The 26253-nt window shown below is 38.7% G+C and overlaps 1 protein-coding gene and 1 non-coding gene across 2 annotated transcripts in view; both read left to right on the forward strand.

Annotated features, from left to right (window-relative positions):
- Positions 1-26253, forward strand: part of NCKAP5 (NCK associated protein 5) — a 1037966-nt gene that overhangs the window by 477884 nt on the left and 533829 nt on the right. The gene's annotated exons all lie outside the window — the stretch shown is intronic.
- Positions 3662-3734, forward strand: TRNAW-CCA (transfer RNA tryptophan (anticodon CCA)). Its single transcript has one exon. It is a non-coding gene; the product is annotated as a tRNA-Trp (tRNA).

The raw sequence follows: 26253 nt of genomic DNA on the forward strand, positions 1-26253 counted from the left end.
TGAAACACAGTAAAGTAAGCACAAAAAAACAAGCTATGCCTGTATTCCGATTTTCTGCCTATTTCTGAATTGAATTGTTTGTTTGTTTTGCTGATGACTTATATGAGTTCTTTACATATTTTGCATGTTAACTCCTTAACATATATATGATTGCAAATATTTCCCCCTATTTAGTAGGTTACCTTTTAATTTTGTTGATGGTTTCCTTTGCTGTGCAGAAGCTGTTTAGTTTGATGTAGTCCCCTTTATTTATTTTTCCTTTTGTTGCCTTTGCTTTTGGTGTCAAATCCAAAAAATCACCACCAAGATTGATCTCAAGCAGCTTACTGCCTGTGTTTTCTTCTGTGAGTTTTATGGTTTCAGGTCTTATGTTCAAGTCTTTAATCCATTTTGAGTTAATTTTTGTGTATAGTGTAAGATAGTGGTCCAATTTCATTCTTTTGCTTATGACTGTCCAGTTTTCCCAACACCATTTATTAAAGAGACTGTTTTTTCCTCATTGTATATTCTTGCCTCCTTTGTCATAGATTAAGTGACCATATATGTGTGGCTATATTTCTAAGCTCTCTATTCTGTTCCATTGATCTATGTGTCTATTTTTATGCCAACACCATACTTTTTTGATTACTATAGTTTTGTAATACGGTTTGAAATCAGGAAGCATGATGTGTCCAGCTTTGTTCTTCTTTCTCAAGATTGCTTTGGCTATTCACATTTTTTTTTGTGGTTTCATACATATTTTAGGATTGCTTGTTCTGTTTCTATGAAAAATACCATTTGGATTTTGATGGAAATTGCATTGAATGTGTAGATTGCTTTGGGTAGTATGTATATTTTAACAATATTAACTCTTCCAAGCCATGAGCACAGAATGTCTTTCCATTTATTTGTTTTTTCTTCAATTTCTGTCATCATTGTCTTAGAGTTACATTTGGTTAAACTCGTTCTTAGGTATTTTATTATTTTTGATGTAATTGGATTGTTTTCTTAATTTCTCTTTCTGATCATTTGTTATTAGTGTATGTAAATCAACCGATTTTGGGAAAACTTGGTTATAGTCTCATGGGAAGCTTGGACGTGTCTCCTTGTGTTAACATATTGATGTTAGCAGCGGTCATGGCAGTTGAGTTTAAAGTATCATCCAAAGAAGAGAAGCATCTTGGACAACACACCATTCACAGTGTTTATCATTAGCTGAAATATATCCATAATACATCTCTGGAAATAGAACCAGGGGTGTTTTTCTCTTGTTCACAACAGCCAACTTCATAAGTTAAAAAGCCAAGTAGACATGTCTTTCTAAGAGTTTAGAACGGTAGATGCCAAACTTCAGAACATGTTTCTGTATATGTGCTAAATTTTGGAAATAGGCCCTGCATATTGTTTTGTTCATTTATCTGTTCAGCTTATCCAAGAGAGAATAAAATGAAGTCATTGCTTTCATAAAATTTATACTGTAAAATACTTATTGCACAAATACATCAATGTCATACTTTTCATGATCTCTGTTCACAGTCAGTAATACCAGAAATCAATAATAATCCCTCAAAACAGAATAACTTTGAAATTTTTAATAAAATATTTTGTTATTGGCTTAAAAATTTTTTTGAAGTAGAGTTTATTTACAGTATTATGTTAGTTTTAGGTTACAGCAAAATGATTCTGATATATATATTTTATTCACTTTTAAGCAAATAAATTATAAGAGAAATTAAAAATATTTAAGCTGAATGAAAATGAAAACACTCCGTTTACACAAACTTAGGTAGTGTAATTAAATCAAAACGTATGGTGAGATATACACCTTTAAATGTATGTAATAGGAAGAAAATATTTTAAATTAATCAGTCATTTAACTCAAGCAGCAATAAAGAATAATAAACATAAATAGAGAAAAGGAAAGAAATAATGAAATAAAAAACAGAAGCCAATGAAGTACAAAATGAAAAAATAGTGCAGTTTTCAGCAACACTAATTCATCCACATATGCATAAAAATTAGAAGACAATTAGACTTGTGACCACTAACTGGGTATTTGACATAAAGAATTATTGTCAATATATAGATATAAACTTGATATTATGGTCGTGTGTTTCAAAAGAGTTCTTACTGTTTAGAGATATGCAGAGAAATATTTGCCAGTGAAGTACTGTGATGTCTGGGTTTACTTCAAATAATACTGAAAGAGGAGAATAGCTGGACGTGTAGGTAAATCAAAATTGGCGATATTTGATAATTGTTGAAGTTGACTGTTTATTATACATTTTTCTACTTTTACAAATGTTTAAAATGTTTCACGATAAAAAGTTTCTTAACCCCCTCCTCCCCCGGAAAGCTGCCAGGCTCTGATGATTTTACAGAGGAGTTCAACCAAACCTGTAGTGAAGGAGATAATATTTTATACAAATTGGTGCTGAAAGAAGATGAAAGAAGTATCCCCAACTCACTGTTTAAAAAATAAAAGCTAAACTTTTCATTGGAGAAAAGTTATGCATTTACCAAACAATTGCACAGACAGTAGAGAGATTTCCTGTATGCCTCATACCCAGTTTCCCAATTATTAACGTCTTATTGTTGTATGGTGCATTTGTCACAACTAAGGAACCAATATCGATACATTATTATTAACTAAAGTCCATTCATTGTTCCCATTCCCATCGTTTCACCTCATGTCCTTGCTCTGTGTCAGGATCCTATCCAGGATAACCATTACATTTTCTCATCTTGTCTCCTTACGCTCTTCTTGATTGTGGCAGATCCTGAGACTTCCCTTGTTTTTGCTGACCTTGACCGTTTTGAGGAGCCCTGGTTAGCTATTTTGGGACATCTGTCTCAGTGAGATTTGTCTGCTGTTTTTCTCATGATTAGACTGGGGTAGATGTGGGGGAGGGAGACCACAAGTTAAAGTGCCATTTTTATCACATCGTATCAAGGTTGCGTATTATCACTATAACTCATCCTTATTTAGGTGAACCTTGACCACGTGGCTGAGGTCGTATTTGTCAGGTTTCCACTGTGAAGTGTCTCTCCCACCACCCCCTTCCATACCGTCCTCTTTGGAAGGAAGTCGCTCTGCATGGCCCATGCTTAAGGAGTGTGCAGTCGTGCTCTTCCTCCTGAGCGTGCAGTATCTGTGTAAATTATTTTGAATTCTTCCACATGGGAGATTTGTTTGTTCTTTCCTGTTTATTTATTCAATCATTTATATTACTATGAATGCATTGATATTTACTTTTATACTTCGGGTTATAAACCAACATAAACCACGTAATTTTGTTGCTCTATTTGTTCAGCTTTGGCCATTAGGAGCCCTTATGGTTGGCAATCTTGTCCCTCTCACACACTGTCGTCATTGTTTTTGTTTGTTTTCCTTGCCTTGCCTTGCCTGTTTTCTTTTCTTTTTTTCTTTCTTTTCTTTTCTCTTTCTTCTTAGCACTTTCTTACTTTCTAGTTTTACAAGATACTTCAGGCTCATCTTGTATATTTCCCTCCTGCAGTCTCAGAATCAGCCATTAAGGAACACTGGTTTTATTTAATGGATGAGGGTATTTGAAACCAAGATCTGGGTGCTAGGTGCCAACTCACTTTTATGAGGCTTATTTAAAGTGGGATTTATTCCAGGAATGCAATGATTGCTTGACATTAGAAAATCGAGGGGGCTTCCCTGGTGGTCCAATGGTTAAGACTCCATGCTCCCAATGCAGGGGGCCCAGGTTCAATCCCTGGTCAGGGAACTAAATGCCACATGCCACAACTAAGATCCCATGTGCCACAGCTAAAGATCACACACACAGCAACGAAGATCCCGTGTGCTGCAACTAAGACCCGGCACAGCCAAATAAATATTAAAAAAAAAAGAAACTCGATTAAAATAATTGACAGCAGTTATAAACACAGAACAAAAACTCAACAGATACAGAGTAAAACATTTGATAAAATTCAATACCAATTCACAATAATTTAAAAAAAAATGTAGTCAGCCAAGAACAAAAGGATGTTTTCTTAAATTGATAAAAGGTGTCCATGGAAAATCTTTAGTAAAAATTGTGCTTAATGGTGAAATGGTAGAAGCGTTCCTTTTAAAATCCATAACCAGACCAAGATGCTGCCTGTCACTGCTGCTGTTTATTTTTATACTTCTGGTCCTAACTAGCATACGATAAGTAAGTGATGTAAGGATTGGGGAAAAAGCAGTTTGTATTATTTGCAAATGATGATTGTCTAAATAGAAACTTTAGACAAACTTTTAGAAGATTGCTGGGTATAAGATGAATATACAAAAGTTAATAGAAATCCTACATATACATCATCAAGTCTTAGGGTAGTTTTAAGAGACAGTACTTAAAATAGGTTTTTTTTTTTTTTTTTTTTTTTTTGCGGTACACGGGCCTCTCACTGTTGTGGCCTCTCATGCTGCGGAGCACAGGTTCTGGACGCACAGGCTCAGCGGCCATGGCTCACGGGCCCAGCCGCTCCGTGGCATGTGGGATCTTCCCGGACCAGGGCACGAACCTGTGTCCCCTGCATTGACAGGTGGACTCTCAACCACTGCGCCACCAGGGAAGCCCTAAAATAGTTTTTTTTAAAGGCATCTAAGAATAAATCTAAAAAGGAATATGTAAGATATTGATGGAGCAATTGTTAAAGAGTATAAAAGAGGAGAGAGAAATTAGTGGAGAGATGGGCCATATATTCTTGGAAGGGAAGACTCAGTACCATAAAGGTATCCACTTACCCCAAAGTGATTTATATATTCCATGTAATTCTAATCAGAATCCCAAAGGGGTTTTCACAGAATACAAAAAGCTAATCTAATATTAATATTTAAAATGTAGGGGTTTTTTTAATAAATTTATTTTTTAAATTTATTTATTTTGGGCTGTGTTGGGTCTTTGTTGCTGTGCGCGGGCTTTCTCTACTTGCAGCGAGCGGGGGCTACTCCTCGTTGCGGTGCGCGGGCTTCTCATTGCGGTGGCTTCTCTTGTTGCGGAGCATGGGCTCTAGGCGCGGGGGCTTCAGTAGTTGTGGTGCGCAGGCTCAGTAGTTGTGGCTCATGGACTCTAGAGCGCAGGTTCAGTAGTTGTGGCGCACGGGCTTAGTTGCTCCGTGGCATGTGGGATCTTCCCAGATCAGGGCTTGAACCCATGTCCTCTGCAATGGCAGGCAGATTCTTAACCACTGTGTCACCAGGGAAGTCCCAAAAATGTAGGTTTAAGTATAGATGATATGATTTTAAGGAAAAGATAACAGGAGGTGTTGTATCCTATCACACATGAAGATTTATCGTAAAGCTAAAGCAATTGAATCTGTGTAGTGTTGGGCAGAGATATCCAAATAAACCGGGAGAACAGAATGCAGAGCCTTGAGTAGGCCACATGGAAATAGGAATCTATAATGGAAGTAGAAGTACAATTCAGTGAGGAAAGAATGGACAATTGAAAAAGGCCACTGTGACAATTTTTAGAGTAAATTATACAATTTCATTGCTACCAGATACAATGCACAGAAGTAAATTTTGAACGAATCAAAAACTGAAGGCAACGTTTTAAGATTTTTAGAAGTAAATATAAGGAAATCTCCTTATAATATTGAAATAGGGAAGGATTTTATTTTAAAAAATAAAGGGAAAAAAATAAAGGAAGGAAGATAAAATGTACAAGGAATAAAGAGAAAGATTGATAAATCTTAGTACGTTAGGAATTAAAAACTTTGTTCAAAAAAAAAGAAAAGAAAAAGAGATCATTAGCAAAGTGAAAGAGTGAGCTCCTGGCTGGTATAAGAGATTTACAAGGCAAACCAATAGGAAAGTACCATGACCATAAACATTTAAATTTTTCTTGTTCAGAAAAATGCAGAATATAGATGAAAAACATCACTGGGATAACATCTCCTGCCTATCTATTTTGAAACAATTTTAGAAGTCCGAAAATGCCCGTAGGCAAGCATATGTGGAAACTGGAACTCTTCTGTATAGTTGGTAGTGGTGTAACTGACGTAAACGTTTAGGAAGCCCATTTCGTGTTACCTAGAAAGAAGAATGTGCAACACAGCCTGCGATCTAGGAATTCTACTTCAGTGCTTTGAACCTAGAGAAACTAACATATATGCAAAGAGACTCATGTAAAGATATGCACTTTAGCACTGTTTCTGATGATGAAAAAGTCAAAACCGTCTCAAAGTCCCGCAGGAGGAGATTAGATGAGGCAACTGACTTCTTCAAATGGTAAAATAATATGAAGCAATTAAAATGAACTATATCTGCATGTACCAACATGGACAAATCTCAAAAACACTGCATTGATTATTGATATACAAGTAGAAGAAATCTAATATGCATAGGAACAGCACACACTGAGTTGAGCATAATGAATACTTCCACGGAGGGGGAAGTTCTTAAATTATTTCCACTCATTTAATTTTTTAATGAAGCAAATATCATAAAATGTTTAAAAAATTTGGATAAAGTTAAGTGACATCTTGTATTTCTGAAATATTTTCTGAATTTTAAAAATATTTTATTATTAACAATATTAAGTAAATGTAAATGAAAATTTTGAAATTAAAAAATAAATATAGGGTTAAGGGTGTAAGAGATATAAACTATTAAGTATAAAATAAGCTACAAGGATATGTTGTACAACACAGGGAATATAACCAACATTTTATAGTAACTACAAATAAGGTATATAACCTTTAACAATGTGAGTCACTATATTGTACACCTGTAACTTATATAATATCGTACAGCAACTATACTTCAGTAAAAAAATAAAGTTAACTGTGAGATGACGGATGTGTTCATTATCTTGATCTTGTATAATGTATCAAATGTAAATATATGTATCAAATCATCACACTGTACAGTTTAAGTAGATATCAGTTATTCCTCAGTAAAGTTAAAAAGTTACAAAAATAAATCAAATCTGTAATACCATCAGAAGAGAAGATAGGAGAAATTAGAAGAAAATATTAGATTTCTCAGAGGAAACTATTAGAAAATATAAGTTGTTTTTATGATCAGGGCATAGTTAAGTCATGTCTCCACATGACACCAGGGCCATAAACTGTGAAGGGAAAAATGGAGAATAGATAGCTAAAAAGCCTTTACTTCTGTTGAGAAAAGTTACATAAACTGAGATAGTAAATTAAGCACCCTTTTTTTTATTGCAACAGACATGATAGAAAGGCATAAAATTCTAGGAATTGCCAGAATTGTAGCTAAAAACATAGCTGTTTTAAAAGTTGGATCAGTCTAGAGCCTCTAAGATTTTCCTAGGATTCTTTCAAGTAGAAATAGTGTTCCTGAAGAGAGTATTCTTAATCACAAGTTCACCTCTTGCTAACCTCAGGTCTAGTCCACAGAAGATTTAGGTTAAAATCTACACCTTCCTTTTATTGCAAGTCAGATACTAGAGATGAGAGACACTATTCTACCAGGAAACTTGGGAACTATTCAGAATTTGTTCCAGTTTCAAATAAGGTGGGAGTTTTAGGAGACTGCTTAATTACTTAGGCACAAAGAGTTCCATAGTCCTTCACGTGGCTGGAATGGCCTTCTTTGCCTCTGTGTTTTGTGTTGAAAAGGGGACAGGGGCCTTCCCTGGTGGCGCAGTGAATCCTCCTGCCAATGCAGGGGACATGGGTTTGAGCCCTGGTCCTGGAAGATCCCACATGCTGCGGAGCAGCTAAGCCCGTGCGTCACAACTACTGAGCCTGCACTCTAGAGCCCGCGTGCCACAACTACTGAAGCCCATGCTCCGCAACAAGAGAAGCCACCACAATGAGAGGCCTGTGCACCGCAATGAAGAGTAGCCCCCACTCGCCGCAACTAGAGAAAACTCGTGCATAGCAACAAAGACCCAATGCATCCCAAAATAAATAAAAATAAAATAAATTGTTTTTAAAAAGAAAAGAAAAGGGGACAGGGAGGTGTAGGACACCATGAAGCAAGGCCCTTCCCCTTTTTGTACTTAAAAAATTTGAAGTGGGGCTTCCCTGGTGGCGCAGTGGTTGAGAGTCCGCCTGCCGATGCAGGGGACACGGGTTCGTGCCCCGGTCCGGGAAGATCCCACATGCCGCGGAGCGGCTGGGCCCGTGAGCCATGGCCGCTGAGCCTGCGCGTCTGGAGCCTGTGCTCCGCAACGGGAGAGGCCACAACGGTGAGAGGCCCGCGTACTGCAAAAAGAAAAAAAAAATTGGAAGTGAAATTTACATACAGTGAAACACATATCATAATTGTCCAATTTGATGAGTTTACAAAGATGTATTCCCCTGTGAAACCAGCACTCCACATAGGAATACTGAAAATATAGGATATTTTTATTATCACAGAAAATTCCTTCTTCACCCTTCTCAGTCGTCCCCCACCCCGACTCTTGCAGAAACAACCATTGGTACACCTCAGATATTTTGTGTATTAGTTGCATGTTCCTGAATTTTATATATATGCTGTCATACAGTATATATTCTTTTGTGTCTGGCTTCTTTCCTTCAGCATAATGTTTTTGAGATTCTTCATATATTGTGTGTTTCAGTAGGTTTTCCTTGTGTTCTGGGTTTTTTTTAATAGTCGAATGGTGTTTCATTGTATAAATATATCACAATTTGTTTATCCAGTTTCCTTTTGACAGATATATGGATTGTTTTAATTTGGTCTATTACAAATAAGGCAGCTGTGAAATCCTTGTACAATTCTTCTTGTGGACCTGTCAGTCCATTATTAGATACATGATTTGCAAATGCTTTCTCCCATTCTGTTAGGTTCTTTCACTTTCTTCGTGGACAGTGCCCTTTAAAACACAAAAGGTTTTGATTTTGAAGAACTCTGTTTTTTTCTTTTGTCACTTTTGGTGTCGTGTCTAAGAAGGTTTTGCCTAACCCAAGGCCATGAAGATTTTCTTCTAAGAGCTAGTTCTAGCTCTTATATTTAGGGCTGTGATCCATTTTGAGGGTTTTTTGTTGGTATGTGTTGTTTGAGAACGGGGTCCAACTTAATTCTTTTGCACGTGGCTATCCAGTTGTCATATCACCATTTGTTGAAAAGATTATTCTTTCCCCCATTGAATTGTTTTGCACCCTTGTTGAAAATCATTTGACATGAATGTGTAGGTTCGTTTTGGTCTTTTGGTTCTTTTTTCTTTTTGATGTTTTTAATAACAGCTTTATTGACATATAATTCACATACCATAACATTCACCCTTTTACAGTGGACAATTCAGTGTTTTTAGTAGGTTCGAAGAGTTGTGCAAACATCATCCCTGCCTGACTTTTTAAAAAAGTTTTATTGGAGTAAGTATAGTTGATTTACCATGTTGTGTTAGTTTCAGGTGTCATCCCCAAAAGAAACCCTATATCCATTAGCATGGACTTTCAGTTCTATTCCATTGATCTATATGGTTGTCCTTCTACCAGTACAATGCTGTCTGGATTACTGGAGTAATCAAGTAACGCAAGAGCTACTGTGCAGTAAGTTTTGAAATTGGGAATTGTGTATCTTCCAACCTCATTCTTCTTTTTCAAGATTGCTTTGACTATTCTAGGACTTCTGCATTTTGATATGAATTTTAGGGTCAATTTGTTAACTTTCTGTAAAAAAAAAAAAAAAAAGGCCAGCTGAGATTTTAATAGGGAATCCGCATTGAAATGGTCAGATTCGTTTTGCTGGTTATGGACTTTATATGAATGAATCTGAAGTACATACTCTTTCACATCTAAATTCAGAGTATGTTTTTGAGATGCATTTATGTCTTTGTACGTATTAATAGTTCATTACATTGCTGAGTAGTAGTTCAGTGTGTGAATACACATACTTTATCCTCCTGTTGTAAACTTTTGGGTGGTTTCTAGTTTTTAGCTATTATGAATTAAGCTACTATGAACATTCATGTGCAAGTCATTATTATGGGCATATGCTTTTATTTTTCTTGAATAAATACATAGGAGTGGAATTGTTGGACCTTATGATAAATGTATGTTTAACTTTATGAGAAATGGCCATTGTGTTTTCCAAAGTAACTGCTCTATTTTACACTTCCACCCAGTGATATATGAGAATTTTGGTCGATTGACATCCTTGCCAATATTTAGAACTGTTAGTCTTTTACATTTTAGCCCTTGTAATGGATATGTGACGGCATCTTTATTTTTTTATTGAAGTATAGTTGATTTACAATATTACATTAGTGTCAGGTGTACAACATAGTGAATCAATATTTTATGGATTATACTCCATTTAAAGTTACTAGAAAATAATGGCTCTGGGACTTCCCTGGTGGCCCAGTGGTAAAGAATCCGCCTTCCAAGGCAGGGGACGTGGGTTCGATGCCTTGTCAGGGAACTAAGATCCCACATGCTGTGGGGCAACTAAGCCCAGGCGCCTCAACTAGAGAGCCCACGTGCTGTCAACTACAGAACCCAGCGCTCTGGAGCCCGCACACTACAACTAGAGAAAAACCCGCACACCACAACTAGAGAGAAACCCGCGTGCTGCAACTAGAGAGGAGCCCTCATGCTGCAACGGAGAGGCCACATGCCACAACTAAGATCTGACACAGCCAAAAAATAAAATAATTAGTTAAAAAATAAATCAAATAAAGTAAAATAATGGCTGTATTTCCCTGTGTTGTATAATATATCCTTGTTGCTTATTTATTTTATACATAGCAGTTTGTATCTCTTAATCCCATACCCTATCTTGCCCTTCCCTCATCACCTCTCCCCACTAGTAATCACTAGTTTGTTCTCTATATCTGTTTCTGTTTTGTTATTACACTTGTTTGTTTCTTTTTAGATTCCACATATAAGTGACATGCAGAATTTTTCTTTGTCTGATTTACTTCAGTTAGCATAATACTCTCTAGGTTCATCCACATTGTTGCAAGTGGCAGAATTTCATTATTTTGTATGGCTGAGTAATAGTCCATTGTGTGTGTGTGTGTGTGTGTGTGTGTGTGTGTATATATATATATATATATATATATATATATATACACACACACCACATCTTCTTCATCCATTCATCCATCAGTGGACCCTGAGATTGCTTCCACATCTTGGTTATTGTAAATAATGCTGCTGTAAACATTGAGGTGCATGTAACTTTTTAAATTATTTTCATTTTCTTTGGATACATGCCCAGGAATGGGATGGCTGGATCATATGGTACTTCTATTTTTAGTTTTTTGAGGGACCTCCATACTGTTTTCCATAGTGGCTGCACCAGTTTACATTCCCACTGGTAGTGTACAGTGATTTACCAAAGGAAGAAGTAAATTGTCACTATTTGCAGATGACATGATACTACATGTAGAAAACCCTAAAGTCTCCACTAACAAACTATTATAACATATAAATGAATTCAGTAAAGTTGCAGGATATAAAATTAATATACAGAAATCTGTTGCTTTTCTATACACAATTAACTGTCAGAAAGAAAAAGCAAGAAAACAATCCTGTCTAAAATCACATCAAAAAGAATAAAATATTATACCTAGGAATAAATTTAACCAAAGAGGTTAAAGACTAATTGTGATTTAATCTTCATTTCCTTGACGATAAAAGATGTTGAGCACTTTTCATCTACCATTGTTCATTTATGGCTATTAAATTCTTTTGTCTATTCGAGAGAAGTAACTAGTTTTCCTTTTGAGTTGTATTATATATTTTTAACAAAAGTCTCTTGTCAAAATATGTGTTACAGATTTTTTCCATTATTGGTTTGCCTTTTCATTTGGAATAATGTTGTCTTTTGATAAGCAGAGGCATTTTAATATTGATGAAATTGTATTGTTTTTCACAATTAGTGCTTTCTGTGTTCTAAAAATCTTTGCCTACCCTATGTTGACAACAATATTATTTTGACTCGTCCTCTAGAAGCTTTTGGGTTTTTTTCCATGATTTTTTTTTAACATCTTTATTGGAGTATAATTGTTTTACAATGGTATGTTGGTTTCTGCTATATAACAAAGTGAATCAGTTATACATATACATATGTTCCCATATCTCTTCCCTCTTGCATCTCCCTCCCTCCCACCCTCCCTATCCCACCCCTCTAGGTGGTCACAAACTACCTAGCTGATCTCCCTGTGCTATGCGGCTCCTTCCCACTAGCTAGCTATTTTATGTTTGGTAGTGTATATATGTCCATGCCACTCTCTCACTTTGTCACAGCTTACGCTTCCCCCTCCCCATATCCTCAAGTCCATGCTCTAGTAGGTCTCTGTCTTTATTCCTGTCTTACCCCTAGATTCTTCATGACCTTTTTTTTTTCTTCTTAGATTCCATATATATGTGTTAGCATACGATATTTGTTTTTCTCTTTCTAACTTACTTGACTCTGTATGACAGACTCTAGGTCCATCAACCTCACTACAGATAACTCAATTTCGTTTCTTTTTATGGCTGAGTAATGTTCACTTGTATGTATGTGCCACATCTTTATCCATTCATCTGTTGATTGACACTTAGGTTTCTTCCATGTCCTGGCTATTGTAAATAGAGCTGCAATGAACATTTTGATACATGACTCTTTTTGAATTATGGTTTTCTCAGGGTATATGCCCAGTAGTGGGATTGCTGGGTCGTATGGTAGTTCTATTTGTAGTTTTTTTTTTTTTAATTTATGTTTTTTTTTTGTGGTATGCTGGCCTCTCACTGTTGTGGCCTCTCCCGCTGCGGAGCACAGGCTCCGGACATGCAGGCTCAGTGGCCACGGCTCACGGGCCAGCCGCCCCGCGGCACGTGGGATCCTCCTGGACCGGGGCACGAACCCGCGTCCCCTGCATTGGCAGGTGGACTCTCAACCACTGCGCCACCATGAAAGCCCCTATTTTTAGTTTTTTTAGGAACCTCCATACTATTCTCCATAGTGGCTGTATCAATTTACATTCCCACCAACAATGCAAGAGTGTTCCCTTTTCTCCACACCCTCTACAGCATTTATTGTTTCTAGATTTTTTGATGATGGCCATTCTGACTGGTGTGAGGTGATATCTCATTGTAGTTTTGATTTGCATTTCTCTAGTGATTAATGATGTTGAGCATTCTTTCATGTGCTTGTTGGCAACCTGTATATCTTCTTTGGAGAAATGTCTATTTAGGTCTTCTGCCCATTTTTGCATTGGGTTGTTTGTTTTTTTGTTATTGAGCTGCATGAGCTGCTTGTAAATTTTGGAAATTAATCCTTTGTCAGTTGCTTCATTTGCAAATATTTTCTCCCATTTTGAGGGCTGTCTTTTGGTCTTGTTTATGGTTTCCTTTGCTGTGCAAAAGCTTTGACGTTTCATTAGGTCCCATTTATTTTTATTTCCATTTCTCTAGGAGGTGGGTCAAAAAGGATCTTGCTGTGACTTATGTCATAGAGTGTTCTGCCTATGTTTTCCTCTAAGAGTTTGATAGTTTCTGGCCATACATTTAGGTCTTTAATCCATTTTGAGCTTATTTTTGTGTATGGTGTTAGGGAGTATTCTAATTTCATACTTTTACATGTACCTGTCTGCAGGGTTTTTATCATAAATGGGTGTTGAATTTTGTCGAAAGCTTTCTCTGCATCTATTGAGATGATCATATGGTTTTTCTCCTTCAACTTGTTAATATGGTGTATCACATAGATTGATTTGTGTATATAGAAGAATCCTTTCATTCCTGGAATAAACCCCACTTGATCATGGTGTATGATCCTTTTAATGTGCTGTTGGATTCTGTTTGCTAGTATTTTGTTCAGGATTTTTGCATCTATGTTCATCAGTGATATTGGCCTGTAGTTTTCTTTCTTTGTGACATCCTTGTCTGGTTTTGGTATCAAGGTGATGGTGGCCTCGTAGAATGAGTTTGGGAGTGTTCCTCCCTCTGCTGTATTTTGGAAGAGTTTGAGAAGGACAGGTGTTAGCCCTTCTATAAATGTTTGATAGAATTGGCCTGTGAGGCCATCTGGTCCTGGGCTTTGGTTGCTTGGAAAATTTTAAATCACAGTTTCAATTTCAGTGCTTGTGACTGGTCTGTTCATATTTTCTATTTCTTCCTGCTTCAGTCTCAGCAGGTTGTACATTTCTAAGAATTTGTCCATTTCTTCCAGGTTGTCCATTTTATTGGCATAGAGTTGCTTGTAGTAATCTCTCATGATCCTTTGTATTTCTGCAGTGTCAGTTGTTACCTCTCCTTTTTCATTTCAATTCTGTTGGTCTGAGTCTTCTCCCTTTTTTTCTTGATGAGTCTGGCTAATGGTTTATCAATTTTGTTTATCTTCTCAAAGAACCAGCTTTTAGTTTTATTGATCTTTGCTATCGTTTCCTTCATTTCTTTTTCATTTATTTCTGATCTGATCTTTACGATTTCTTTCCTTCTGCCAACTTTGGGGGTTTTTTGTTCTTCTTTCTCTAATTGCTTTAGGTGTAAGGTTAGGTTGTTTATTTGAGATGTTTCCTGTTTCTTAAAGTAGGATTGTATTGCTATAAAATTCCCTCTTAGAACTGCTTTTGCTGCATTGCATTAGTTTTGGGTCGTCATGTCTCCATTGTCATTTGTTTCTAGATATTTTTTTGATTTCCTCTTTGATTCCTTCAGTGATCATTTCATTATTAAGTAGTGTATTGGTTTGCCGCCATGTGTTTGTATTTTTTACAGATCTTTTCCTGTAATTGATATCTCATCTCATAACATTGTGGTCAGAAAAGATACTTGATACGATTTCAATTTTCTTAAATTTACCAAGGCTAGATTTGTGACCCAAGATATGATCTATCCTGGAGAATGTTCCATGAGCCCTTGAGAAGAATGTGTATTCTGTTGTTTTTGGTGGAATGTTCTATAAATATCAATTAAGTCCATCTTGTTTAGCGTATCATTTAAAGCTTGTGTTTCCTTATTTATTTTCATTTTGGATGATCTGTCCATTGGTGAAAATGGGGTGTTAAAGTCCCCTACTATGTTTGTGTTACTGTCAATTTCCCCTTTTATGGCTGTTAGTATTTGCCTTATCTATTCAGGTGCTCCTATGTTGGGTGCATAAGTATTTACAATTGTTATATCTTCTTCTTGGATCAAACCCTTGATCATTACATAGTGTCCTTCTTTGTGTCTTGTAATAGTCTTTATTTTAAGGTCTATTTTGTCTGCTATGAGAATTGCTACTCCAGCTTTCTTCTGATTTCCATTTGCATGGAATATCTTTTTCCATCCCCTCACTTTCAGTTTTTATGTGTCCCTAGGTCTGAAGTGGGTCTGTTGTAGACAGCATATATATGGGTCTTGTTTTTGTATCCATTCAGCCAATCTGTTTCTTTTGGTGGGAACATTTACTCCATTTACATTTAAGGTAATTATCGATATGTATGTTCCTATTACCATTTTCTTAATTGTTTTGGGTTTGTTATTGTAGGTCTTTTCCTTCTCTTGTGTTTCTTGCCTAGAGAAGTTCCTTTAGCATTTGTTGTAAAGCTGGTTTGGTGGCGCTGAATTCTCTTAGCTTTTGCTTGTCTGTAAAGGTTTTAATTTCTCTATCAAATCTGAATGAGATCCTTGCTGGGTAGAGTAATCTTGGTTGCAGGTTTTTCTCCTTCATCACTTTAAATATGTCCTGCCACTCCCTTCTGGCTTGCAGAGTTTCTGCTGAAAGATCAGCTGTTAAACTTATTGGGATTCCCTTGTGTGTTATTTGCTGTTTTTCCCTTTCTGCTTTTAATTTTTTCTTTGTATTTAATTTTTGATAGTTTGATTAATATGTGTTTTGTTGTGTTTCTCCTTGGATTTATCCTGTATGGGACTCTCTGTGCTTCCTGGACTTGATTAACTATTTCCTTTCCCATATTAGGGAAGTTTTCAACAACAATCTCTTCAAATATTTTCTCAGTCCCTTTCTTTTTCTCTTATTCTTATGGGACCCCTATAATTTGAATGTTGGTGCGTTTAATGTTGTCCCAGAGGTCTCTGAGACTGTCCTCAGTTCTTTTCATTCTTTTTTCTTTATTGTGCTCTGCAGTAGTTATTTCCACTATTTTATCTTCCAGGTCACTTATCCGTTCTTCTGCCTCAGTTATTCTGCTATTGAGTCCTTCTAGAGTATTTTTAATTTCATTTATTGTGTTGTTCATCATTGTTTGTTTCCTGTTTAGTTCTTCTAGGTCCTTGTTAAATGTTTCTTGCATTTTCTCTATTTCCAAGATTTTGGATCATCTTTACTATCATTATTCTGAATTCTTTTTCAGGTAGACTGCCTATTTCCTCTTCATTTGTTAGGTCTGGTGGGCTTTTACCTTGCTCCTTCATCTGCTGTGTGTTTTTCTGTCCTTTCATTTCATTTATCTTACTGTGTTTGGGGTCTCCTTTTCGCAGGCTGCAGGTTCGTAGTTCCCGTTGTTTTTGGTGTCTGTCCCCAGTGGTTAAGGTCGCTTCAGTGGGTTGTGTAGGATTCCTGGTGGAGGGGAGTAGTGCCTGTGTTCTGGTGGATGAGGCTGGATCTTGTCTTTCTGATGGACAGGTCCATGTCTGGTGGTGTGTTCTCGGGCATCTGTGGCCTTATTATGATTTTAGGCAGCCTCTCTGCTAATGGATGGGGCTGTGTTCCTGTCTTGCTAGTTGTTTGGCATAGGGTGTCCAGCACTGTAGCTTGCTGGTCATTGATTGAAGCTGGGTCCTGGTGTTGAGATGGAGATCTCTGGGAGATTTTCGCCGTTTAATATCACGTGGAGCTGGGAGGTCTCTTGTGGACCAGTGTCCTGAACTTGGCTCTCCCACCTCAGAGGCACAGCCCTGACACCTGGCTGGAGCACCAAGAGCCTGTCCTTCACATGGCTCAAAATAAAAGGCAGAAAAAAATAGAAGGAAGGAAAGAAAGAGGATAAAATAACATAAAGTAAGATAAAATAAAGTTATTAAAATAAAAAATAATTATTAAGAAAAAAATTTTTTAAGTAAAAAATATAAAAGAAAAAAACCCCAGACAGACAGAACCCTAGGACAGTTGGTGAAAGCAAAGCTATACAGCCAAAATCTCACACAGAAGCATACACAAACACACACACTAAAAGAGGAAAAGGGTAAAATATAATCTATCAAGCTCCCAAAGTCCACCTCCTCAATTTGGGATGATTAGTTTTCTATTCAGGTATTCCACAGATGCAGGTTACATCAAGTTGATTGTGGAGCTTCAATCCGCTGCTCCTGAGGCTGGTGGGAGGGATTTCCCTTTCTCTTCTTTGTTCTCCCAGCGCCCCGGGCTCAGCTTTGGATTTGGCCCCGCCTCTGCGTGTGGGTTGCCTGCGGGCGTCTGTTCTTCGCTCAGACAGGACGGGGTTAAAGGAGCCGCTGATTCGGGGGCTCTGGATCACTCAGGCCTGGGGGAGGGAGGGGCACGGAGTGCGGGGCGAGCCTGCGGCGGCAGAGGGCGGCGTGAGGTTGCACCAGCCTGAGGCGCGCCATTGCACCAGCCTGAGGCGCGCCGTGCGTTCTCCCGGGTAAGTTGTCCCAGGGTCACGGGACCCTGGCAGTGGCGGGCTGCACAGGCTCCCCGGAAGGGGGGTGTGGAGAGTGACCTGTGCTCGCACACAGGCTTCCTGGTGGCGGCAGCAGCAGCCTTAGCGTCTCATGCCCGTCTCTGGGGTCTGCACTGTTAGCCACGGCTCGCGCCGGTCTCTGGAGCTGCTTTATGCGGCGCTGCTAATCCCCTCTCCTCGCGCACCAGGAAACAAAGAAGGAAGAAAAAGTCTCTTGCCTCTTCGGCAGCTCCAGACTTTTCCCCGGACTCCCTCCCGGCTAGCCGTGGCGCAGTAACCCCTTCAGGCTGTGTTCACGCCGCCAATCTCCCAGCGCTCCGACCGAAGCCCGAGCCTCAGCTCCCAGCCCCCGCCCACCCCGGCGGGTGAGCAGACAAGCCTCTCGGGCTGGTGAGTGCAGGTCGGCCCTGATCCTCTGTGCGGGAATCTCTCCGCTTTTCCTTCTGCACCCCGGTTGCTGCGCTCTCCTCCTCGGCTCCGAAGCTTCCCCACTCCGCCACCCGCAGCCTCCTCCCGCGAAGGGGCTTCTAGTGCGTGGAAAATTTCCTCCTTCACAGCTCCCTCCCACTGGTGCAGGTCCCGTACCTATTCTTTTGTCTCTGTTTATTCTTTTTTCTTTTGCCCTACCCAGGTACGTGGGGATTTTCTTGCCTTTTGGGAGGTCTGAGGTCTTCTGCCAGCGTTCAGTGGGTGTTCTATAGGAGCAGTTCCACGTGTAGATGTATTTTTCATGTACCTGTGGGGAGGAAGGTGATCTCTGCGTCTTGCCGTTCTGCCATCTTCTCAAAAATCAGGTACGATGATTTCGGCCCGCGGTCCCCAGGACTGTCTCGGCTTCGGCCGCCTGGGCCCCTCCAGAGCTGGCAGCCTCAGTGAGGCTGCCCTCCCCTCGGGCTCCCGGGCAGTTTTGTGACAGTGGAGGGAGGAGACCGCGAGCCGGGAGTTCCAGCTCTAAGGAAACCGAAGCTTTTGTTTTTTATGCTTAGATCCATGATGCACTGGGACTTAATCCTTGTCAGTGGTGTGAGTTAGGTGTTAAGATTCATTTTTAAAAATACAGATATCCACATATTTTTTTTAGCATTGTTTGAAATGGCTTTACTTCTTTTAATTGCTTTGTTGCCTTTGTTGGATACCATTTGCCTCTATACGTACAGGTTTATACTTGGATGCACTTCTGTTCTTTCTGATAGATTTCTCTATACTTTGCAAATATTGCAGTCTGAATATTGTGAATTTGTCATAAACTTTAAAATAAAATAGTGTAGATCTTTCAGCTTTGTCCATTTTCAGGGTATATTTATTATTTTAAGTCCCTTTAAATTTCCTGTCCACATTAGAGTCTGTTTCTCAGTTTCCTCAAAATACCTCCTATGATTTGTTTTATAATAGTATTGAATCTTTAGATAAATGTGGGTAGAAGTGATAGCATAACAGTATTGAGGCTTTTGATCCTTAAATGTGATATAAATCTCCATTTAATTACATCTGTGTTAATATCTCTCAGCAGTATTTTATAGTTGTCAGTGTAGGGCTCTTGAACATCTTATTGTTAATCTGACTCTACTTTCCGGGGTTTCGTGCTAATGAAATGAAACTTGTTCAGATTTTTATTTCTAAATATTTGTTGGTAGTTGTTTTGTTGCAGGACTGTCAAAATGATGTTCCACTTCCTTCAGGCTTCCAGGATTTCTGATAAGAAGTTTGCCATCATTAGATTTGTTGTTCCTCAGTTTTGTTCTCTGGTTGTTTTGTTTGTGAATCTGGTTGCTTTGTATTGTCTTTAGTTTCCTGCACTGTGATAATGATGTGCCTGGGCATAGATATCTTTGAAATTATTCCTGTTGAGGTTCACTGAGCTTCTTGAATCAGTAAGTTTGTGTCTTTCATCAAATCATTTCTTCAATTTTTTTATCAAATTTTTGAATTTTATTTTATTTTTATACAGCAGGTTCTTTTTAGTTCTCTATTTTATATATATATTAATGTATACATGTCAATCTTACTCTCCCAATTCATCCCACCACCACCCACCCACCCCACCACCACCACTTTCCCCCCTTGGTGTCCATACGTTTGTTCTCTGCATCTGTGTCTTAATTTCTGCCCTGCAAACCGGTTCATCTGTACCATTTTTCTAGGTTCCACATATATGCGTTAATATACGATATTTGTTTTTCTTTTTCTGACTTACTTCACTCTGTATGACAGCCTCTAGATCCATCCACATCTCTACAAATGACCCAATTTTGTTCCTTTTTATGGCTGGGTAATATTCCGTTGTATATATGTACCACATCTTCTTTAGCCATTTGTCTGTTGATGGGCATTTAGGTTGCTTCCATGACCTGGCTATTGTAAATAGTGCTGCAATGAACATTGGGGTCCATGTGTCTTTTTGAATTATGGTTTTCTCTGGGTATATGCCCAGTAGTGGGACTGCTGGGTTGTATGGTAGTTCTATTTTTAGTTTTTTAAGGAACCTCCATACTGTTCTCCATAGTGGCTGTATCAATTTACATTCCCACCAACAGTGCAAGAGGCTTCCCTTTTCTCCACACCCTCTTGAGCATTTGTTTGCAGATTTTCTGATAATGCCCATTCTAACTGGTGTGAGGTGATAACTCATTGTAGGTTTGATTTGCATTTCTCTAGTAATTAGTGATTTTGAGCAGCTTTTCATGTGCTTCTTCACCATCTGTATGTCTTCTTTGGAGAAATGTCTATTTAGGTCTTCTGCCCATTTTTTAATTGGGTTGTTTGTTTTTTTAATATTGAGCTGCATGAGCTGTTTATATATTTTGGAGATTAATCCTTTGTCCTTTGATTCGTTTGCAAATATTTTCTCCTATTCTAAATGTTTGATAGAATTTACCTGTGAAGCCATCTGGTACTGAACTTTTGTTTGTTGGAAGATTTTTAATCACAGTTTCAATTTCATTACTTGTGATTGATTTGTTCATATTTTCTATTTCTTACTTATTCAGTCTTGGAAGTTTATACCTTTCTAAGAATTTGTCCATTTCTTCCAGGTTCTCCATTTTATTGACATGGAGTTGCTTGTAGTAGTCTCTTATGTTGCTTTATATTTCTGCGTCGTCCGTTGTAATTTCTCCTTTTTCATTTCTAACTTTATTGATTTGAGTCCTCTCCCTGTTTTTCTTGATGAGTCTGGCTAAAGGTTTATCAATTTTGTTTATCTTCTCAAAGAACTAGGTTTTAGTTTTATTGATCTTTCTATTGTTTTCTTTGTTTCTATTTCATTTATTTCTGCTCTGATCTTTATGATTTCTTTCCTTCTACTAACTTTGGGTTTTTTTTGTTCTTCTTTCTCTAGTTCCTTTAGGTGTAAGGTTAGGTTGTTTATTTGAGATTTTTCTTGTTTATTGAGGTAGGCTTTATTGGTATAATCTTCCCTCTTAGAACTGCTTTTGCTGCATCCCATAGGTTTTGGATCATCATCTTTTCAATGTCATTTGTCTCTAGGTATTTTTTGATTTCCTCTTTGATATCTTCAGTGATCTCTTGGTTATTTAGTAACGTATTGTTTAGCCTCCACGTGTTTGTGTTTTTTATGGTTTTTTTTCCCTGTTGATTTCTAATCGCATAGCACTATGGTCAGCAAAGATGCTTGATATGATTTCAATTTTCTTAATTTTACCAAGGCTTGATTTGTGACCCAAGGTGTGATCTGTCCTGGAGAATGTTCTATGTGCACTTGAGAAGAAATTGTAATCTGCTGTTTTTGGATGGAATGTCCTATAAATATCAATGTCCTATAAATATTAAATCTATTTGGTCTATTATGTCATTTAAAGCTTGGGTTTCCTTGTTAATTTTCTGTCTGGATGATCTGTCCATTGGTGTAAGTGAGATGTTAAAGTCCCCCACTATTACTGTGTTACTGTCGATTTCCTCTTTTATAGCTGTTAGTAGTTGCCTTATGTATTGAGGTGCTCCTGTGTTGGGGGCATATATAATTTACACTTGTTATATCTTCTTCTTGGATTGATCCGTTGATCATTATGTAGTGTCCTTCCTTGTCTCTTGTAACTTTCTTTATTTTAAAGTCTATTTTATCTGAGTATTGCTACTCCAGCTTTCTTTAGATTTCTATTTGCATGGAATATCTTTTTCCATCCCCTCACTTTCAGTCTGTATGTGTCTCTAGGTCTGAAGTGGGTCTCTTGTAGACAGCATATATATGGGTCTTGTTTTTATATGCATTCAGCAGGCTTGTGTCTTTTGGTTGGAGCATTTAATCCATTCACGTTTAAGGTCATTATTGGTATTTATGTTCCTATTACCATTTTCTTAATCGTTATGGGTTTTTTTTTTTGTAGGTCCTTTTCTTCTCTTGTGTTTCGCACTTAGAGAAGTTCCTTTAGCATTTGTTGTAGAGCTGGTTTGGTGGTGCTGAATTCTCTTAGCTTTTGCTTGTCTGTAAAACTTCTGATTTCTCTCTCGAATCTGAATGAGATCCTTGCCAGGTAGACTATTCTTGGTTATATGTTCTTCCCTTTTATCACTTTAAATATATTGTGCCACTCCCTTCTGGCTTGTAGAGTTTCTGCTGAGAAATCAGCTGTTAACCTTATGGGAGTTCCTTTGTGTGTTATTTGTCATTTTTCCCTTGTTGCTTTCAATAATTTTTCTTTGTTTTTTATTTTTGTCAATTTGATTACTATGTGTCTCGGCTTGTTTCTCCTTGGGTCTATCCTGTATGGGACTCTCTGCGCTTCCTGGACTTAGGTGGCTATTTCCTTTCCCATGTTAGGGAAGTTTTCGACTATAATCTCTTCAAACATTTTCTTGAGACCTCTGTCTCTCTCTTCTCCTTCTGGGACCCCTATAATGCGAATGTTGTTGCGTTTAATGTTGTCCCAGAGGTCTCTTAGGCTGTCTTCATTTCTTTTCATTCTTTTTTTTTTATTCTGTTCCACAGCAGTGAATTCCACCATTCTGTCTTCCAGGTCACTTATCTGTTCTTCTGCCTCAGTTATTCTGCTGTTGATTCCTTCTAGTACAGTTTTCATTTCAGTTATTATATTGTTCATCTCTGTTTGTTCTTTAATTCTTCTAGATCTTTGTTAAACATTTCTTGCATCTTCTCGATCTTTGCCTCCATTCTTTTTTCGAGGTCCTGGATCATCTTCACTATCATTATTCTGAATTCTTTTTCTGGAAGGTTGCCTATGTCTGCTTCATTTAGTTGTTTTTCTGGGGTTTTATCTTGTTCCTTCATCTGGTACATAACCTTCTGCCTTTCCATCTTGTCTATCTTTCTGTGAATGTGGTATTTGTTCCACAGGCTGCAGGACTGTAGTTATTCTTGCTTCTGCTGTCTGCCCTCTGGTGGATGAGGCTATCTAAGAGGCTTGTGCAAGCTTCCTGATGGGAGGATCTGGTGGTGGGTAGAGCTGGGTGTTGCTCTGGTGGGCAGAGCTCAGTAAAACTTTAATCCACTTGTCTGCTGATGGATGGGGCTGGGTTCCCTCCCTGTTGGTTGTTTGGCCTGAGGCAACCCAACACTGGAGCCTACCCGGGCTCTTTGGTGGGGCTAATGGTGGACTCTGGGAGGGCTCACGCCAAGGAGTACTTCCCAGATCTTCTGCTGCCAGTGTCCTTGTCCTCATGGTGAGCCACAGCCACCCCCTGCTTCTGCAGGAGACCCTCCAACACTAGCAGGTAGGTGTGATTCAGTCTCCTATGGGGTCACTGCTCCTTCCTCTGGGTGCTGATGCACACACTACTTTGTGTGTGCCCTCCAAGAGTGGAGTCTCTGTTTCCCCCAGTCCTGTTGAAGTCCTGTAATCAAATCCCGCTAGCCTTCAAAGTCTGGTTCTCTAGGAATTCCTCCTCTCGTTGCCGGACCCCCAGGTTGGGAAGCCTGACGTGGGGCTCAGAACCTTCCCTCCAGTGGGTGGACTTCTGTGGTATAAGTGTTCTCCGGTTTGTGAGTCACCCACCCACCAGTTATGGGATTTGATTTTATTGTGATTGTGCCCCTCCTCCTGTCTCACTGTGGCTTCTCCTTTGTCTTTGGATGTGGGGTATCTTTTTTGCTGAGTTCCAGTGTCTTCCTGTCGATGACTGTTCAGCAGTTAGTCGTGATTTGGTGCTCTCACAAGAGGGAGTGAGCACATGTCCTACTCTGCTGTCTTGAACCCATCTCTTCAATTTTCTTCTTTTTTTGCAACACACTTTTACTTCTGTCCTTCTGAGACTGGTTGTATGAATGCTAAAAGTTTTGGTATTATCCCGTAGGCCTCTGAGTCTCTGTTAGTTTTTTCCTCTTTCTCAGACAGACTGGATAATTTCTCTTGAGTATTTTTACATTTATTGATTCTTTCTTTGTCATCTCTATTTTGCCATTGAGTCAATTCAGTGAATATTTTACTTTGGATTTTCTACTTTTTAGTTTAAAAATTTTACTTATTCCTTGTATCATTGATTTCTTACTTGAGATAGTCCATCTTGCCACTCATCTCAAGAGTTTTTATTTTTTTTAATGAATGGTTATACTTCCCTTGTGAAGTCTTCTCTTTTTTTTGTCTTTTTTTTTTAACATTTTTATTGGAGTATAATTGCTTTACAATGGCGTGCTAGCTTGTGCTTTACAACAAAATGAATCAGTTATACATATACATATGTTCCCATATCACTTCCCTCTTGCGTCTCCCTCCCTCCCACCCTCCCTATGCCATCCCTCCAGGCGATCTCCCAGGAAGACCGAGCTGATCTCCCTGTTCTATGCGGCTGCTTCCCACTAGCTATCTACCTTACGTTTGGTAGTATACATATGTCCAAGTCTTCTTTTTAAAAAAAAATAATAATACAGCTGTGTCTTTTAGGGATTGCTGTCTGTTGACTGTCTTTTGTTCTTATGAGTTGAGATTTTCCTAGTTCTTCCTATGCTGAATAATTTTGGACTGTATCCTGGACATTTTGAATATTATATCATGAGACTCTTGGTTTTATTTTCATATGAAGGAGAAGGTTGACGTTTTTGTATGTTTATTTTAACTGGCAATTGACTAGGCTGGGTTCAGGCCTCAAGTTCTGACCTTCCTTCTGTGTGCTGAGGTTCTAATGTCAGTTCACTTTTCGTAGTGTTCACAGTACTATTTGGATTTGTTCTGTGTATGCACTGCTCAGAGGTCCGTCTCATTTTGGAGCTATTACCAAATATATTAGTAAAATATAAGTGTGCAGCTCAGAGATAAGCATAGGAGTTCATACACGTTGCTCATTTGGTCTGCCTTCTTCGTGTGATCTAACATTTTTTTTTTTTTTACCTGCCTGGAGGCTTCTTTCTGATACTCCATCCAGAGAGCTGCACTTTTCTCTTCCGCACATTTCCTACATTTGTCTCTGCATCTGGAGTTAAGCAGTCAGAGATAGAAAGAAAAAAGGCAGTAGAATTTTTTTCTCTTCCTCTTGTTATTGCAGATCCTCTGAAAAGAAAGAAGGTTCCCCTCAGAGTTTTAGATACCTGTCCTGCCATGTGAGTGCCATCCTGCTGCTGCTATCATCAGTGCAGAATTGCCTGAGGCTAGGGAAGGTGGAAACGGAAAATTGAAAACAATTAAATATTACATGCTCCCACTGTTTCTCATCCTTACGGACTCCCTTTCCTGCTCCTTGGGCTAGGAAGAGAGCCATTCCTGGAGCTTTTCCTGTCCACTTCTGTTGTGCACCTCTGAGTTTTGGGGCTGTCACTGAGTCCAGGCCAGGTGATACCAGAGGGAGAAAATAGTAAACTCACTACTGCTTCAGTAAAAAACTTCTAATCTCCTTCTCTAATATACCTGCTATCCTTCACTTTTCAGAGCCCTTAGACAGCAGTTCTGTGCATCCAGGATTTATGTTTGCATTCAGTGAGAGAGGTTGGCTGGAGCGTGCTTGCTCCGTGTTTGCTGGAACCAGAACCCCTAAGTGATCTTTAGGCCAGAAGTAATACCTTCCCTTCAGCAGGGCTTAGACTCTGAGCACTGCAAGGGCCCTGGAGATTTCCTTTGCTTTATTCCAACTGCCAGTGTTTGGAGACATGGTTGGCCTCAGATGTCCCGCTCTGCAGCCCAGCTGACAGCATTTTGAGTCACTGTGAAGAGATCTTTGCTCCCTAGTCCCATTCTCAGCTTTTCTGTGCCTTAAGTGTTATTATCTGCCCTTCTTCCCTGCCCCTAGCATTAGAGGGCTGTTGCAGTGTATTCAGTGAAGGTTTAGAGTGCCTGTGTGCACCTTAGTTGTCTTGCTTTTATTCACAGTTTAGGAAACGCTGTATATATGCTCCTCGGGGTAATTCCTTCCCAGCTCTCTGTGGTGCTTCACAGAGAGTGCCAGGGGCTTTCTGTGCGCTGCCCTTAGTTTTAGCGGTCCCTGCTGCTCACGTACTTTAGGGGGATTCTCTCCCAGCTGTCTTTCTCTGACCCAGTACTTACAGGTGATGATTCAGTGAAGGGCCATGACAAGAAGTTGGCAGGTGGTACAGACTCTCTTTGTAGCTGGGGCTCCTGGGGATTCTGAACAAACACACCAGCATACTCAACCTTTAAAAATTTGTAAAAAGTTTATCTGGTTTCTCCGAAGGCCCATCAATAGCAGATTTCTCTTCCATCTGTTATCCTACGCAGGATGAAAGCAGCCATGGGTCTCTTCATTCCTTCGAGGGGGAGCTCATCAGTTCCTGGGTTTTAGTTCATTTTTGTTTCTTAATATCTTTAGTTCTCCAGTGGGGTTTAAAATTTATAAGCTTGACTCTATC

This window comes from Lagenorhynchus albirostris, chromosome 6 (genome assembly GCF_949774975.1).
Source record: "Lagenorhynchus albirostris chromosome 6, mLagAlb1.1, whole genome shotgun sequence".
In the NCBI taxonomy this organism is placed as follows: domain Eukaryota; kingdom Metazoa; phylum Chordata; class Mammalia; order Artiodactyla; family Delphinidae; genus Lagenorhynchus; species Lagenorhynchus albirostris.